The sequence below is a fragment of the Ailuropoda melanoleuca genome, chromosome 9 (genome assembly GCF_002007445.2).
Source record: "Ailuropoda melanoleuca isolate Jingjing chromosome 9, ASM200744v2, whole genome shotgun sequence".
NCBI lineage: Eukaryota > Metazoa > Chordata > Mammalia > Carnivora > Ursidae > Ailuropoda > Ailuropoda melanoleuca.
Genome location: NC_048226.1, coordinates 88,280,062 through 88,298,825, shown reverse-complemented (window position 1 = coordinate 88,298,825; position 18,764 = coordinate 88,280,062). Strand labels below are relative to the sequence as shown.

The 18,764-nt window shown below is 41.2% G+C and overlaps 1 protein-coding gene across 4 annotated transcripts in view; it reads right to left on the bottom strand.

The window, feature by feature from the left end:
* TRMT12 (tRNA methyltransferase 12 homolog) overlaps positions 1-18,148 on the bottom strand; it is a 52,601-nt gene extending 34,453 nt beyond the window's left edge. For 2 of the 4 annotated variants that reach the window (XR_004627894.1, XR_004627895.1), the window contains exon 1: positions 17,650-18,146. The gene's annotated coding sequence lies outside the window, so the exon portion shown is untranslated. Of the gene's footprint in view, positions 1-17,649 lie in introns of all 4 variants that reach the window. The other 2 variants (XR_004627896.1, XM_034668603.1) reach the window with 2 other exon arrangements.
* Between the last annotated feature and the right edge of the window lie 616 nt (positions 18,149-18,764).

Here is an 18,764-nt window from a genome sequence, read left to right as displayed (position 1 = left end):
CGTTACCTTGGAATTAACTTAACCAGAGACGTAAAGGACCTATATCCTAGAAACTATAGATCACTTTTGAAAGATATTGAGGAAGACATAAAAAGATGGAAAAATATTCCATGCTCATGGATTGGAAGAATTAACATAGTTAAAATGTCCATACTACCCAGAGCAATCTACACTTTCAATGCTATCCCGATCAAAATACCGAGGACATTTTTCAAAGAACTGGAACAAATAGTCCTTAAATTTGTATGGAACCAGAAAAGGCCCCGAATCTCCAAGGAACTGTTGAAAAGGAAAAACAAAGCTGGGGGTCACAATGCCGGATTTCGAGCTGTACTACAAAGCTGTGATCACAAAGACAGCATGGTACTGGCACAAAAACAGGGTTTGTTTTCTTTTTAATACTATTTTTTTATTATGTTACGTTGGTCACCATACAGTACGTCCTTAGTTTTTGTGACAGGAAGGTTTGACAGGAAGAAGACAGTCATGGGAAGTTGCACTTACAGAAGGAACAGCAGGGGCAAAAGCCTTGAAACAGGGACAAGATTGGTCTGTCCCAGCATCAGAAGGGATGTTTGTGTGGCTGAAGTACAGAGCAAAGGGCAGCATGTAAGGAGATGAGGTTTCAGATGTAAATGCAGGCCAGATAGGTCACATAAGGACCAGTAGGACTTGGTGAGGAGTTTGGATTCTATTCTAAGTGGAAGGAACGCCACAGGAGCAGGCAGGAAAGGGGTTAAGCAAGAGAGTGACATGGTGTGATTTGTGTTCTAAGATAACCATTTTGCTTGCTTTAAGGAGTATGGATTTGGATGAGGCTCAGTAGAAGCAGGGAAATTATTTACACTACTGTGGTTGTACAGACCAGAGGTGATGGGCATGCACTTAGATGGTGGCCATGGAGATGATGAGAAGCGGTCGGATTTGAGACACATTTTGGGAGAGAATCCAAAGATTTGCTGGTGGATTTAGATGTGAGAATAAAAAAAGAGAAGATTAAAAGATAACTCTAAGGGGTTTTATTTTTAATCTTATTTAGATATAAGCCATATGTCAATAAAAGTCCATCCATTTAAAGCCTTCAATTCAATGGTTTTTAGTGTATTCACATCACCACAATATAATTTTAGAACATTTTCATCACTCCAAGAAGAAACCTCACACCCATTAGCAGTCACTCCTCACTTCCCTTCTCCCCCCAGCCCCACCGAATTAGTTTCCTAGGCTCATGGTAAAAATCACCAAATGCTTGGTAGTTTGAAACAACAGAAATTTGTTGCTTCTCGGTTTTGGAGCCAGAAGCCCAAAATCAAGTTGTCAGCAGGACTGCTCAAGCTCCAAAGGCTCCGGAGGAAAATACTTCTTTGCCTCTTTGACTTCCGGCAGCTCTAGGTGTTAAGGTGTTCCTTGGCTTGTGGCTGCCTTGCTCCAATCTCGGCCTCTGTCCTCACACGCCATCTCCTCTCTTCTGAGTCCTCTCTTCCTGTCTGTCATAAGGACACTTGTGATGGGACTTAGGGTCTACCTGGGAAACTGGGGATGCTCTCATCTCAAGATGCTTAACTTAATTACAACAGCAAAGACCCTCTTCCCAAATAATGTCACATTCATAGACTCCTGGGGTTAGGACCATATCTTTTTAGAGGTCATCATTCAACCCAGGACACCTGGATAATCACTACTAATCTATTTTCTGCCTCTACAGACTTACCTGTGATACACACTTCACTTCTAGGACCTTGACCCAAGAATTTGGGTGGATGGTGGTGCTGCTTACCTAGGGCCACATCAGGAATAAACGGTGTAGAATCATACGTCCTTCACCTATGTCACATTTGAGATGTGTATTGCATATCCAAGTGGAAATGTCAGGTGAGCAGCTAGATGTATGAGTTTGGACATGTCAGTCTGGATATGGAGATCTGAGATTCAGAGGTATACCCATGGCATTTATAGCCATGGGACTGACTGAGATCGCCTGGAGTGAAAGGTGAAAGAGGAAGGATGAGGAGCAGTGCCAGGAACACAGTGAGGTAATGCAGAGGAACCTTTAGGGAAGACTCAAAAGAAAGGAGCCAATAAGAGGATAGGAAAAACAGCAAATTCAGTGTTTTCCAAGATTTTCAAAAAGACGGCATTTCTAGAATGAGGGAGTAGTTTGCTATTTCACATACCTTTGAGATTTAGAGGAAAATCAGAATAGATAAATAAACATTGGGTTTAGCAACATAGATCCTATTATTTGTCAGATAAAAGCAATTTCAGTGGAGTGGGGTTGGGGGTGAAGGACTAACTGAGTGCATCGAAGAGTAAATGGGAAATGAGGATGTGGAGATGATAACCATGAATACCTCTCCCAGAAGTTCTGCCCTGACGTGAGACAGAAAAACGGGCTGTAGCTTTAGATGAATGTGTTCAAGAGAGGATTTGCTTTGTTTTAAAGGTGGAACATAACAGAACATGATTTTGTGCTTGGAGGAAGTATCCAGGGAAAGAACTTAAGGATGCAAGAAAAATTTAGTAAATTAAAGATGTTAATTCTAGGAATGGTCTTCCTGAGCAGGCAACACCCACAAAATATGCCTCATAAGAGAAGGAAACTATTGCAGCATTATTTACAATAGCCAAGATATGGAAGCAACCCAAGTGTCCATCAGTAGATGAAGGGATAACGATGCAGTATACATGCATGTGTGTATGTATATTTACATAGATATAACTATATATTTATTTATTTATTCACACACACAATGAAATATCATGCCTCCATAAAAAAGGATGAGATTTTGCTATTTGCAACATGGATGTGCCTAGAGTGTATAATGCTAAGTGAAATACATCAGAGAAAGACAAATTCCATTTATTTCACTTATATGTGGAATCTAAAAAAAAAATGAATAAACAAACAGCAGAATCAGACCTATGAATTCAAAGAACTGATGGTTGCCAGATGGTGGATGGGCAAAATATGTGAAGGGCAGTGGGAGATAAAGGCTTCCTGATATGGAATGAATAAGTTACAGGAATAAGAAGGTACAGCATAGGGAATAGAGCAAGGGTAGTGTAATAGAGTTGCATGGTGACAGATGGTGGCTACACTTGTGGTGAGCACAGCATAATGTATAGAGTTGTTGAATCACTATGTTGTACACCTGAAACTAATGTAATACTGTGTGTCAACTATACTTAAATTAAAAAAAAGAAAAAGAAAGAGCAGGAATCCTCCATCTGTTGTTAAGGGAGAGAAGCCCCAGTGGTGGGGACAGATGAAGAAGGCTGTGATGTTTTCCAACCACATGCCGCTGCCCAAGAGCTAGTGTGGGTATCTGGCCGATATTTGAGTTTAGCCAGAGTTATTATGCCAAACAAGAAGGATGGAGAGACAGGGGGCGAGCAAGTTAATAGTGTTTCAAAAGGAATGATTATAACGCCAAGGGATTTAAACTGGGTTCAAAGGGAAAGGACATGAGAGGATTGAGGGATAATGAAAAAGCGGTGGAGTCAATGGTTAGAGGTTGTGATAGGGTCAGACCGCTGTAGTGATCTGAAGGGTAGACAGTGATGATCAGAGGGGGAAGTGCTATAGTTGAATTTTAGGGTTTTGATATTATTTGCGGTGTCCAGGCCAGGTATAACCACAGGAGTAAGTGGCTGAAAAGAGGGCAAGCAAAGGATCACTGGAGAGCTCACGGTGTCCAGTACAGTGCTGCATAGAGAGAAGGTTGCCGATAAACAGTTGCAAGGGAAGAAGACCAAAATACATGAATCTTCCAACATTAATAGTGTTTTGGTTTGTGTTACTGGACCCTGTGTTTAGTGTATTATCTTTTTTTTTTAGTGTATTATCTTATATAATTTTTCCTCAAATGAGGTATTTTCCAGTGCCTCAGGGACAACATTACATGAAAAAACCATTTGGGATGGTTAAAAGGGTAATGATAACAGGGAAACTCAAACTGGAGATTAATAAAGTCATTAGATATGAAGCTAGTCAGGCAACAGATAATTTACTAAGAGAAGTTGCCAGTGGAGCTATCAAGAGGAAGAACAGACTTATGATTTTGTAACACCTTGAAACTCATGCAAAGAGAAGACTGTGGTGCATCAGTATCTCTTGGATCTAAGGTCAACATGTTTGTGTCTGAACTTGGCTGGGTCTTCGAGGGGGGAAAAAGCTTGAACTCTGGATTCACAGAGATCATAGGTTTTAATCCCATTATTTATTAGCTGTGTGACCTTGAACAAGTTACTTAACCTGTCTTTACCTCTAGTTTCACATCTAAAAAACGAGGACTAAAAATATTTCCTAATGAAGATAAAGAGAGGTACTTTATACTAAAGGTTCAGATCAGTACCTGGCACACAATAAGGCCTCAATAATGATGAGCTATAATCTTCATTGTTATTACGATCTTTAAGCTGGAGATTTTTAAAAAAAGCTACTTTGCAAAGCCTAGAGGATTAAATGAGATGAAATATGTAAAGTACTTAGCACAGTGCCTTCCATGTGTTGATACTATGAAGTGATTAGCTATTACAATGAAATTGATCAGCAGACCTAATTTAATTTTATAGTACCTGGGGAGTGATGGAGGTAGAATGTAGAGTTATCCCTCTCCTGAACCTAGTATGGGTTAACACTATGCAACTAGAAATCAACCACAAGAAAAAGTCTGGAAAGAGCCCAAAACATGGAGGTTTGCTACTAAACAATGAATGGCTCAATCAAGAAATCCCAAAGAGGGGCGCCTGGGTGGCGCAGTCGTTAAGCGTCTGCCTTTCAGCTCAGGGCGTGATCCCGGCGTTCTGGGATCGAGCCCCACATCAGGCTCCTCCACTAGGAGCGCTTCTTCCTCTCCCACTCCCCCTGCTTGTGTTCCTTCTCTCGCTGGCTGTCTCTGTCAAATAAATAAATAAAATCTAAAAAAAGAAAAGAAAAGAAATCCCAGAGAGAAAATCCAGAAGTACATGGAGACTAATGAAAATGAAAACATAATGGTCCAAAATTTTGGGATGCAGCAAAAGCTGTTTTAAGCGGGAAGTTTATAGCAATACAGGTCTACCTCAAGAAGCAAAAAAAAAAACCCCTCAAATAAACAACCTAAACTTACACCTAAAGGAGCAAGAAAAAGAAGAACAAACAAAACCTAAAACCAGTAGAAGGAAGGAAATAATAAAGATTAGAGCAGAAACAAAATAGAAACTAAAAACAATAGAAGAGCTCAACGAAACCAGGAGCCGGTTTTTTGAAAAGATCAACAAAATTGATAAACCTTTAAGCCAGACTCATCAAAAGAACGGGTTGTGAGGAGAGGACTCAAACAACATCAGAAATAAAAGAGAAGAAATAATAACCAACACCACAGAAATAGAGGCGCATGACAGAATATTATGAAATAATATTTTTCATGATATTCAGAACCTCTTGTGGTTCCATATGAATTTTAGGATTTTTTTTCTAATTTTGTGAAAAACGCCATTGGAATTTTGATAGCCATTACATTGAGACTATAAATAGCTTTGGGTATTACAGATATTTTAACAATATTAATTCTCTGACCCATGAACATGGGATATCTTTCATTTATTTGTGTCTTCTTCAATTTCTTCATCAACATCTAGTAGTTTTTATTATATAGATCTTTCATCTCCTTGTTTAAATTTATCCCTAAATATTTTATTGTTTTTTCAATACTACTGTAATTGGGATTGTTTTCTTAATTTCTTTTTCAGATAGTTCATTCTTAGTGTATAGAAACACAACTAATTTTTGTACATTGATTTTGTTTCCTGTAACTTTATTGAATTTGTTTATTATTTCCAACAGTTTTTTGGTGATGTCTTTAGGATTTTCTATATATAAGATCATATCTTCTGCAAACAGACGATTTAACTTCTTCCTTTCCAGTTTGCATGCCTTTATCTTTTCCTTGCCTAATTGCTCTAAGACTCCAGTACTATGTTGACTAGGAGTGATGAGGGTGGGCATTTTTGTCTTTTCTGTATCTTAAACCAAATGCTTTCAGCTTTTCACTGTTGAGTTTGTTAGCTGTGGGCTTGTCATATAGGCCTTTATTATGTTGAGGTACATTCCTCCTATACCTAATTTGCTGAGTCTGTATCATTAAAGGATATTTACTTTTGTCAAGTGTCTTTACTGTATCTGTTCAGATTATGATATGGTTTTTAATCCTCCATTTTGTTAATGTGGTTATCATGTTTATTGATTTCCATATATTGAACCATCCTTACATCCCAAGGATAAATCTCACCTGATTATGGTGTCTGATCCTTTTAAAGTGCTGTTGAATGTGGCTTGCTGTGTCTGTTGAGAATTTTTGCATCTACATTCATCAAGGATATTGGCCTGTAATTTTCTTTTCTTGTATTGACCCTACCTTGCTTTGGTATGAGTTTAATGTTGGCCTAATAAAATGAGTTTGGAAGTGTTTTCTCATCATTTTTTAATAAGAACCTCCAGCTCTCTCTGGTTCCAAATCTAGTGCTCTTGGCAACTGATTAACACAGCTCTCACCATCGATAATAAAAAAGAAGGTATCATTTACTGAGTGTATATGATGTATTCCAAGCATTCTGCAAAACCTTCATGTAGATTATCTTATTTAATTACACAAACAGCTTTGGGAGGTAAGTACTATTATTGTCTAAATGTTGCCAAGAAGAACACTGAAGATCAAAGAGGTTAATTGGTCCAAGGATATGCAGCTGGTAAGGGGCTGAGGCAAAACATTAGTCCAGGTTAATCTGACTCTAATACCTCTGTTCTATTTATACAGTGGATACAATATTGGGTTACAGCGTCTCAATTTTAATAGGACTTTTCAGTCCATGCACCCTCTATCTTTTCCTTAACAATCATATAGTTTTTTCTTATGTTGCTGGGACTTGGGGCAAGGTAACTTAGTCTTATTATAATGATAATTCCCTAAGATTACTGCTCTTTTTTGCTATTCAAATGGCAGTATATCATAAAATCAAATACTGATTGGCAGAATGGTAGTTACTGGGGGGAGGGGAGAGGAAAGAGGAGTTGTTCAGTGTATAAAGTTACAGTTATACAAGATGAGTAAACTCCAGAGATCTGCTCTATTACACAGTGCCTACAGTTATCAATAAGTAATTATGTGCTTAAAATTTGTTAAGAAGGTATATGTGTTGTTGTATTCTTACCAAAAAAACCTAAACCAAATCAAACCAAAAACAATGAGATACAAGGAAACTTTTGAAAGTGATGGATATGTTTATTACCTTGACTTTGGTGATGGTATAACAAGTATATATACATATGTCCAAACTTACCAAATGATATACATGAATTATATGCAGTTTTTTGTAGTCAATTGTACCTCAATAAAGCAGTAAAAAATATTGGTTGGCTAGTTTAAAAATTTAACAAATGTACTGAATGCATATATGTATAGGATACTCTGCTAGCTGCCAAGGGAAAACAAAAATGAATTAGACAGGGAAGCTTCCTTCAAGTCGTTTATAAGTGAGGCCTAAACCACCAACTAGCCCCTACCCCTGCCATGCACTAGAACACAAGAACGTTCAGAGACAGTGATGAGGGGGTTCAGAAAAAGAGGTCATATCTTTTATGAAAGCATCTTTAAGAGCTACCCCAGGAATGAGAAGGCATTTGAGCTGGACCCTGAAGAACAGAAAAGACTGGACATGGAGAGATACTGAGTGCAAGGTGCTGTACACAGGTGACAATGTGAATAGCAGCATGAAGACTGGAAATCTCAGAGCATACTAAGGGAGTCCTGTTTGGCTCAAGAAAGGGGAAGTAGTAAGAGATGTGGCTAGAAAAGCAGTTTCTAATAAGACCACAAAGTCCATAAGTGAATAAGGGGAGCTATTGAAGATATAGTTTAGAGGCATAAAGACAGTCAATAAATACCGATAGCTAAACTCTGTCAGAACCAGCCAGGATGGAAAAATGGGAATAAAAATTAAAAACATTTAATGGATAGGGGCACCTGGCCTGCTTAGTTGGTAGAGCATGTGACTCTTGATCTCAAGGTCATGAGTTTGAGCCCTACATTGGGCACAAAGATTACTTAAAAAAATAAAAATAAAATAAAAATATAACAAAAAGCCACACTTAATGGATAGAATGTGTGGTATTTAGCAAAGACATTTTTGAAGTGAAAGAGGAGGTCAAAGATGGTTCAAACTTTGAGTTTGAGTTTCAAAGGTATACAAAGGAAATACAGCAGAAGGAATGGGTATCGAAGGCAAGAAATTCTGGGGACAGGTTATGAAATAATAGTTAGAAATCATTTTAATAATTAAAAGCAAAAAAGGATGTTTTGAATCCTAAAACTGTGCATAAACAAACAGGACATATGGTTTATACATGTGGGTCCAAAGTATTGGATGCAAAGCTCATTAAAACACAAATCATATGCAACACACCTTCCATCTATTTAAACTAACTGACTAGCTATTATAGACATTCACTGAACGGCTGATTAACACAATTTGGCTGGCTTTTAGAACTCATTTCCCAATCATCTCAGCTTCTCTTCTCAACCCACTATAATCTGACCTCGTTCTTGTCACTTAACTGAAATTGCAGGGCAAAAGGTCATCAGTGATTTTCTCATTGCAAATACAAAGAGCACTTAAAAATTATTTTTATCAAAGTTCTATTTAGTTATAAAAGTCAAATAGTTCTAGAACGTATACTAAAAAAAAAAAAGTTCCCAACCCAGTGGCTTCCTATTTCTAATTTTCATTTCCAATAGACAACTATTTCCAAACGTTTTAGGTTTCTTCTGAGTACATAATAGAATTATATGTCTATTATTTGTTTATTTTGTTATTTTTTATTGTGTTGGATATCTTCCATTTGTCTCTTGAATCTACTCTACTCTTCTCCTTGTTCTCTGTTCAGAGAAACGCACTGGTATGGACCATGGCAGTAGGTTTATGAATAGACCCTCTGTTTTCCAGCTGAAGTTTTTCTCCACTTGGAGAAGAGGAAGAGACAGCACGTGATAAAAGACAGTGAGATGAGAATATTTATCCCCCTGGCTCCCTCCTTGACCATCCACTCTAGCTGGCTATGTCCTCAACTGGAGGTTACTGCTTCTCTCAAGGAGGGCTACTCTGCTTGGTTCTCATTCTAGATTGTGGTCCCCATGTACTCCACTTAGCCCTTTAGGCCTAGGGTTGCTAACGCTGCAATTGCTACTAAGTCCTGGGTTATTGCACTATCTCTCGCCACCCCCCCCAACACTCACAGCTTTGTAAATAAACATTCCTCGAATTATCCCATTTAGAATGCACTGCTATCTATGAACTGTTGTGACCCTGACTAGTATGCTTACTATGCAAGATAAAGATTTAGCTTTCTTACTCCCAACTTTCTTGCCCTACTACACTATACATACCCCCCCTCAACAGATGCTCTTCTTGTTTGTGTCCCCTCACTGTCTTGAAGCTTTAACCCCCAGCGTGTTGGTATTTGGGGAAGGGGTTTGGGGAAGGAGTTACAGTCAGATGAGGTCATGAGGATGGGGCCCTCATGATCGTATTATGGCCCTGTAAGAAGAGACACCAGAGTTTGCTTCCCTTCTCTCTCCACACTTGCACAAAGCAGATATATGAGCACACAGTGAGATGGCAGCTGCCAAGACAAGAGGCTACAGAATGAAAATTATCTGCTAACATCTTCATCTTGGGCTTCTAGCCTCCAGAACTGTAAGAAATACTCTCCTGTTGATTAAGCCATGCAGTCCGCGGTATTTTGTTATGGCACTCCGAGCTAAGACATTTCCCCTCCCCCACATCTGCCTTGTTTAGATGTATCATAATTTTTGGTTAAATCAATATTCTGTATTATAATAATCCTGTGAATACTATTTATCTGTGATCTTCTAACTCATTACAATTTCTCCCTAATATAATTTTTATTAGGTCAGTCATAAAAAGAGTGAAATCTTGCCGTTTGCAGTAACATGGATGGAGCTAGAGAGTATAAGGCTAAGTGAAATAAGTCAGAGAAAGACAAATACCACATGATCTCACTCATATGGAATTTAAGAAACAAGACAAATGAGCAAAGTAAGGGAGAGAGAGAGAGAAGCCAAGAAACAGACTCTTAACTATAGAGAACAAACTGATGGTTACATGGGGGGAGGTGGAAATAGGTGACAGGAATTAAGGAGGGCATTTGTCAAGATGAGCACTAGGTAATATATGGAATTGTTGAATCACTATGCTATACACCAGAAACTAATATAAAAGTATGTTAACTATACTGGAATAAAATCAAATAATAATAAATTATTTACTAGAGTTAATTGTCTTAGTTTTTGTTTGGTTAATTTTCTAGGCACCTCTCACTAATCCATCCCCAAACTGTCCACCAGAAGTGTAATTCTTTCAATATTTCAGATACATCAGAAAAACCCATAAATTCCATCTCTTTGTTAGAGGCATACCTCCCAAAGCCTTCCATTGCCTTGCTCCCTGGTCGACTGGTTCTCTAGACCTGCGGTCCTGCAACTTCCCATCTCCTGGATCTCCTGCTTTATTCCATGTGATGGAGCAGCTCTTCTGGTTTTTGTTGTTGTTGTTTTTGAGTAAAGAGAAGTTTATTAAGTGAAGATACAGAAAAAGCTCTCAAGAGTGAGAGGGGAGCACATCTTCCAGTTTCTTCCTGATATGATGTATGGGATATACATATTTTGAGACTTCAATGTTTAAAAAGGTTTTAATCCACCTTCACATTGGATTGCTGGATATAGAATTCTAGATTGGAAATAATTTTGATCAGAACTTCAAAACTATTATGTTCCATTTGTCTTCTGGCTTCCAACATTAGCATTGAGATATCTGAAACGGTTCTGAAATGGGATCCTTTTTTAAAAAACTTAGTAGAGTTGTATATACAAATGAGTTATATAGTCATTGTGAATACAGACACACGATGTTACATTAGTTTAAGGTGTACAACATAGTGATTCTATACGTTATGCTGCGTGGACCACAAGTGTAGCCACCATCTGTCACCACACAACGCTATTACAATAAAACTATATTTGAAATGGGACCGTTTTTACTGAACTTCCCTTGACATACCTTGACCTTGCTGCTGGAAACTTTTAACATCTTTTTTTTGGTCCCTAGTGATCTGACGACAACAAAGTGTGATGACATCACACTTCCTTAATGCTATTAACTCCCAAATCTGTCTGTGGTGCCAGATGCACATAAAACTCAGAAACAAGAGGAAAAGAGGACCCTGTCTCCCTATATCCTACTCAGGAAAAACAAACACACCGGAGCCAAAACAGGTCCCCCCTTTAGAAAAATAGCAGGAGCGAAGGAAGGCATTCAACTTTATAAAGGTAAGAGAAAGAGCCAAAGCAGAGCTGTGTTAGTCATGATACCGGAGCTTTTGCTGCAATGAGAAGGAATCCCTCGATCACACTGACTTAGTACAAAAAAGTTTCTATTTCTGTCATGCAAAATCTGCTATGGATTGGGGCAACTCTCCAGGGCAGCTGCTCTCCTATATTGGCTCACTACTGCCAGCATCATCAATTTCGTAGAATTTCCATTTCAGCACATGTGAACCTCACTGCATTAGGAGAGGAGAACTGTCTAGTTGAGCACAGGCAATTAAGTACCTTTATTTGGAGGTGAAATATGTCAGGTTTCCATTCACTGTTCAAAGCAAGTCACACAGTTACCCCTAGCTTCAAGGGCATAGGAAAGAATAATCCTCTCTGGCCTTGAGACTTGGATACTATTGAAAAGTAGTAATTTATAGCACTGAAAATATAAAATTGTAAATAGAAAATCTGGCCTTAAACAAAGGACCTTTTTATTTTCATACTTCCAGTACCTCACTTGGTGGCTGGTACAGAGAAGGTGTCAATAGATGTTGAATTCAGATTGAGTCTGGGGATGATTTGATAAGTCTCTTTGAAAACATGTTCAAGAAAAGTCTGAATCGATGCCTTATTTTCTTTCCAAAACAAACAGGAACATTCACAATCCTTCCACTGACCTCCCTGCTGGGCTTACAGATAGAGTCATTTTTTTCAAAAATAGTTCTTGCAGCATCTAAATATTTGAAGCCTAAGAATTCGAGTTTTAAGTTTGCAAAGAAGTCATTTCATAGTCATACTGTTTATATTTGCTTTGATTAATATTCCTCCCCAACCTCAAATATGACGGGAAACCTGGAAAGGAAAAAATGTTATAAGATATTGCCCCAAAAGAGTCAGGTAGGTGTGTGTGTGCATGCATGTAAGTGTGTGTATTTGGTGTGCAGGTGCACTTTTTATGGTGAGTCTGGGACAGTCAGTTGTTGCCCATACTTTTTATGGTGAGTCTGGGACAGTCAGTTGTTGCCCATAGGTATGCTTAAGGACATAAATATGAGCTTCATGGAGGATGAAATTGAGCACAGGAGTTTTGTCCTCCAACTGATAGCCCCTCTCTTATATTTTCTGTCTTGCTTCCATGAGATACTGTTTCTTGACCTGTGATGGGCACTTTCCAATATGTAGGTGAAATCATTAGATGATGAAAGGTAGTATTAAATGACTGGGGTGGAGGAATGTAAAGGATCCAAAAGAGAGATTGTCCCTTCAGGGTTTATTTTGCATTTCTCAGGTGTTCTGTAGTTCCTTTCTTTAATAAAAGCTTTGTTTTTAAAAACAAATTATATACATTTACCATGAACAATTCAAGTAACAGATACAAGTGCAAAGGAGAGAGTAAAAAAAAAATCATCCAATATCCCAAGAATAATAATGACTAGTATTACACCAGGTGAACATTGTTCCAGGCATCTAATAATCTGAACAGAAAGAAGGACAATAAACACCACCAAACTGGTTTTCCTCCTACCTTGCTGGCTCCTCTGACTCTTTCAGTCTCTTGGAAATGAAGAGTCCCAGGTAAGCCCCAGACCCTCTCCTCATCTCCGTCCTTTATTGTTTTTTTTTTTTTTTAAGATTTTATTTATTGACAGAGAGAGAGGGAACACAAGCAGGCAGAGGGAGAGGAAGAAGCAGGCTCCCCACTGAGCAAGGAGCCCGATGCTGGGCTCGATCCCGGGACCCTAGGATCATGACCCAAGCTGAGGGCAGACACTTAGGACTGAGCCACCCAGGCGTCCTCCTCAACTCTGTCTTTACCCAATGGGAACCTGGCCAGTTCTATAGCTTTAAATGATACCTGGATGCTGATGGTTCCCACATTTGTATCTCCAGCTTTGTTCTTTGGAAACTGGACAGCTAGATTGCAAGGAGTTCGAATGCTGGGAAACACTGACACAAACATATTGAGAAAATAGAGATCTAGTTGGATTCTCTTTCTTCTAGCTCTAAAGCTACATGGGCTTCTGATACTTTAGATATACTGTTTACTGCTAACACTGCTTTATAATCTTACTGCCTTTTAAAATACCTATCATTTGGTGAGCACCTACTACATGTTAGGTATATATATTATCTCATTTTATCCTCATGATTCTTAGGGTAGATTTTAAGAAATAACAAGAAACTCAAAACCAAGACTTAGAAAGATAAACAACTTGTCCAATTGATACAGTTAGTAGGTGTTAGTGTTAGGATTTGAACTCCAGGGGATTCATGCCACTTCTGCATGCTATATGGCCTCCACTTGCATTTCAATGTAAATTTTACTATCAGTTTGACAATTTCATACACACACATACAGAGACACAACCCCAGCTGGAATTTTGACTTACACTGTGCTGAATTTATAGATTAATACAGAGAGAACAGACATCATATACTTCGCGTTCTCCAAACTTTAATTGGTATTTCTCTCCGTTTATTTAAGTCTTCTTTAATTTTTCTAATCAGCTTTCGTGCTTTTCATCGTGAAGCAGCAATCCATGTACCATAACTGATGGCGCTGGGGAGTTTCAGGGGTCAGAATCCTAAGGCCAGAACCTGAGGGATAAGTGCCAAAAGGGAACTACAAAAATGTGGGCAGAATAAACAATTAAAGGTCCCACTGAGTAAAGCAACAATTGAGGAATTTAAAAATGGACAGTAATAGCTGGGTGTATAACCTATCAGAACACGTACACAGCAAACAAACAGCCTTGTGCCCTGCCAGCAACAGAGATGCCAGGAACTCTGGAAGGTATTTGCATGATGTAATCCACTGTGGACTGCTGATTCAGCAGCAACTTTTCATAAGAAGGGGACTGTGATTGTTAACTGAGGCATGATGTCTATCATCTTTAAAAGTGAAGAGCAGGGCAGAGTGAATCCAAGCCCTGCTACTCTCCCTCTTCTGTAACTTTCTCCAACCTGCTGGCACTATCTCTTCGGCACCCTCACAATTTCCTCAGGACCATCCTCTTGCCACACATATGCACCTGCCTTATCCTATATTTCTTGATAGCTCTATACACAGAGACCAAGCCCTCCACTCTCTCCATCTCCGCCATTTACTCAGATTTGGTATGTTCAAACGTCCAGAGAAAGGGAATGGATAGGGCACCCAATTAGTACACACTAAATGTGTATTAAATGACAGATAGCTAGGTAGATATTTCTCAAATTAGGGTCCAAAGACATAATCCTAGAGATCTGAGAGGTTCACAGGAATTTGGATAATGAGAGTTAATATTTACTAAGCATTCACCATGTTCCAGGTATTGTTTGAAATGCTTTACATGTATTAACTCATTTAGTTTCACTATAGCCCTATAAAGCAGATGCCTTATCTCTATTTAACAGATGAACAAATTTAATAACATGCCTTTAGCCATCAAATGAGTGGCCATGAAAGGCTGAGTTATTAGCTCAAGGTTATAGAGCTAGTAAATGGAAGAGCGAGGACCCAAACCCAGGAAGTCTGGCTCCAGAGCTAATGATCTTAACCTCTTTACAATGCTGTCATCTGGGTCTTGATCGGGGCTGGATGGTCCAAGATGGCCCCGTACATGTACCTGGTAGTTAGCTGGGGTTACTGGCTATTGCCTCCTCCTCCATGTGGCCTTTCCAGCAGGATACTCCAGAATTCTATGTATGGCAGCTGAATTCCAAAGGGCAAATGTTATGTGGAGAATTACCTTGATGCAATGACAACCTCCAAGTACACAGACTGTACCATAGGTCACGGGACAGATGGGCTTATAAACCAAATGAAGACACCTGAATCACAATGTTTATGTGGTAGCTTTAGAACATGTTCCCAAATTCTTTGGCATTACTCCCATTGAATACTCTTGAATCTTGGCTGGCCTTAGTAGCTTGCTGGCAGCTAGTAGAGCACAGTAGAAGTGATGCTGCATGACTTTTTTTTTTTTTTTTAGATTTATTTATTTGAGAGAGAGAGAGCATGGGGGAGAGTCAGAGGGAGAGAGAATCTTCAAGCAGACTCCCCACCGAATGTGAAGCCTGACGCAGGGCTTGATCTTACCACTCTGAGATCAGGCCTGAGCTGAGACCTAGAGTTGGACGCTGAACTGACTGACCTACCCAGGTGCCCCTCTGTATGACTTCTTAGGATATGTCAGAAAAGGCCATGAGCCTGGTTCTTTTCAGACACCTGCTTTGAGGGAAGCCAGCTACCATGTGAGAAGTTCTGCCTTGCTGGAGGGGCTGAATGAAGGTACACTGGTTCACGGTCCCAGCTGAGCATGCAGCCAGCCAATAGCCAGCATCAGTCCTCAGCCACATGAATGTGCCATCTTGGGTATTCAGCCAGCAGCTGCAGTTAGTTGACATCTGATTGACATCTTATAAGAGACTCTAACAAAGAGCTGCCTAGCAAGAGGATAGACAAACAAGAGATGGATAGATAAACAAGCTTAGGGTAGCAAGGTGGAAGACCACACTACCTTAATTTTATTTTACACAATGTTCATATGTCCTAACCCCCCTGCTGTGCCAGTCTTCTCTGCAAGTGGTGTGGTTTTAAGGACCACAGAGGAAAGTAAGAGAGGGGGGCCCTGGAACCAACCTGTATCTGTTCTGTCAGAGAGATGAATGAGGAAGTGTGTCCGGTCATAACTGTAGCTGGCCATTAGATGGCTGAGTAGCTAGGGGTATATCTGCTTTTCTTGTACAGACTACATGAGGCCATATGGGACTATAATGGGTGTCACTAATAGGTGGCCAATTTAGGGATGACATAGTTGTTAGTCTAGAGGCAGTATAATCTCTACCTTATTAATATTTAAAGTTCACTTGGTCTATCTCTTTCTTTCTATCTAAAGGAGCCCTTTTATTTGTTCCATCCTTTTTATCTATGATCAACACAGATCCATTTATCCATTTATCCTAAGTGTAATGTCTCATAAACAAATTGTGTCTACTTTTTAGATTCTTATTTCCTATAGCAGACTTGAATAATCATAAATCACCATGCAAACACATTACAACAAGTCCCAACGAGCAAGCACTTAGATCAGGTTTGTGATGTCTCACTAATCGGCTAAAGCAAGTCATACGGCTAAGCCCACAGACAATGTGGGACAGGTCTACGCAAAGGAATGGATACTATAAGCCAGGATTCATTGGGACTATTCTAATAATCTACCACCAACCCACTTAGAAAATGGTTGAGCCAGTTGTCCAACTTTCAGCCTTCTGTTTCTGGAACCCACCCACAAAACTGGTGTCCTAAAGACTGTGAGGAATGGGTTCTTAGTGAGTAGCTTTTCCAAACCTCACTTCCCTGCTCCAAGCCCAATGAGTCAGAATCCCTTGTGGGTAAGAGATATAGGACAGAAGGTAGTGGTAATCCCAAGAATTTGAGACTTTAAGAACTGCAGAGGATTCCAATAGGCACTGGGGAAGTAGAGGGTTCAAAAACAAGAAAGACACAAGTCTTTACGCCCAACTTCATTTCCAAGAGTACGTTCTTTCCCCCCCTTCCCCGGCCCCAAGTAATCTCTACACCCAAGCTGGGGCTCCAACTCACCACCCCAAGATCAGGAGTCACGTGCTCTTCTAACTGAGCCAGCCAGGTACCCCCCACACAGCACATTCTTAACTGCCATTATTACACTAGAGAGGCTGCCTTGAAATTAAAAAAAAAATGCTTTTCATGGTTAAGTTAGAGCAGTAGTTCTCAAACTTGTGCGCATCAATATTAACTGGAGGGCTTGTTAAAACACAGATGACTGGGCCCAAACCGCAGTTTCTGATTCAAGGGGTCTAGAGCAAAGTACGCCAATTTGCATGCTTAACAAGCTCTGCTGCCCAGGAACCACACTTTGAGAACCGCTGAGTTAGCGCAATAGAATGATTTAGTGGTAACATTCCTCCCCCGACTAACATTTATATATTGCACTTAGGATTAGAGCGCATTCACAAGGTCTTGGGCTGGTGAGGCAGCGGATAAGATAAGGGTACGATTTAGATCTCGATTGTGCTTGAGCAGATTTACTCTCTAAGTGGATCTACTCTCTAAGGCAGGAAGCCTAAGTGTCATTAGGTTCAGATAAAGTGGAGATCTCCTTCCTGAGGAGGAGATGAAGGAAAGATTGGAGTAGGAGACCCTTCGACCTTGGCCCTGAAAGAGGTCCAGGACCTGGACACGTGGAAACAGTGTAGAATCACTAAATTCTTTTCGCCTTGGCAAAGAGAAAAGCAAAAAACAAAAACAAACCTTTGCAAAAACCCGGAAAAGGTGACATTCTTGCCTCCCACTCCAGCATTAACGGTCTGCACGCTGCTGGCATCAGAACGAGGAAGATTATTTTCGGTGTCAAGGCCTCAGTCCCAAACCCCTGGCTTCGCCCTCCCTTCGGAGCTCCCAGAGCGGGTGCGTCAAAGACCGGAGTGCCTGGCCGAGGCCACGGTGGGCGCTTCAATCTCCAAAAGCCTGAGCAGGACACTGCCCCCGGCGAGGTTCCGAGCGGTGGCGAGGCCCGTGCGGGGCGAAGGGGCCGCACGCTGGGGCACTGTTCGGAACAAGCCCCAGGTTTAGGCCTGGCGCTTGGGCGGAGCGGTGGCAACGACACTACCGCCGAGCAAGAAGTTCAGAGCTGCTTTTCCCGGTTCCCTGCATTGTACTTAAAGGTGGCGCCAGCACTGCCGATGCTCGCCGTCCATTCCTCCACCATCACGTACTGGAGGGGGCGGGGACTCATGTGCATGCTCCTATCTCCCGCGGGTGCACCTCCCGGGAGCTCGCGGACTGCGCTTGCGCGGCCCCGCCCCGTCCCTTCGCCCCGCCCCGTTAGCCCCTATACGGCCGCTAGGGGTAGCGGCGGCGGCTGCGGCCTGAGAGCGCTGCCGCTTTGAGGGCGCGGGAGCCCTACCGAGCGCCGAGGAGGGCAGGCGAAAGGGTGGGAAAGCCAGCAGGAGCGGAGGGCGGCGCCGAAGGAGGGCGGCGCGTGGCTGACTCATCCCTCTGGAAGATCAAACTGACAGAGACAAACCCTAGCCAAACCCGCCCGCCCGCACCGCCTCTCCTCAGCCGGGAGGCGCCCGCCCGCACCGCCCACCCGCCCTCTCCCGGCCCGGCCGCCTCACAGAAAGTTTTTCTCGTCCGAGGGACCGAAGACGTCGCGGGCCTTTCGGAAGGGAAGAGGGGCAGAAAAGGAGGCGATCGCCGCGCGGGCCCGGGGAAGTGCATGGTGCCCGGTGCCTCGGCTGCCAGTCAGGAGGACATCGGGGCGGGGTCCAGCCGAGCCTAGGTCCTTTTTCCTCCTGCCTCGCCAGAAATCGCCCTCCCGGACTGCCGCGGGGGTCCCCGCTCCTCAGCCCGCCATGTCCCGG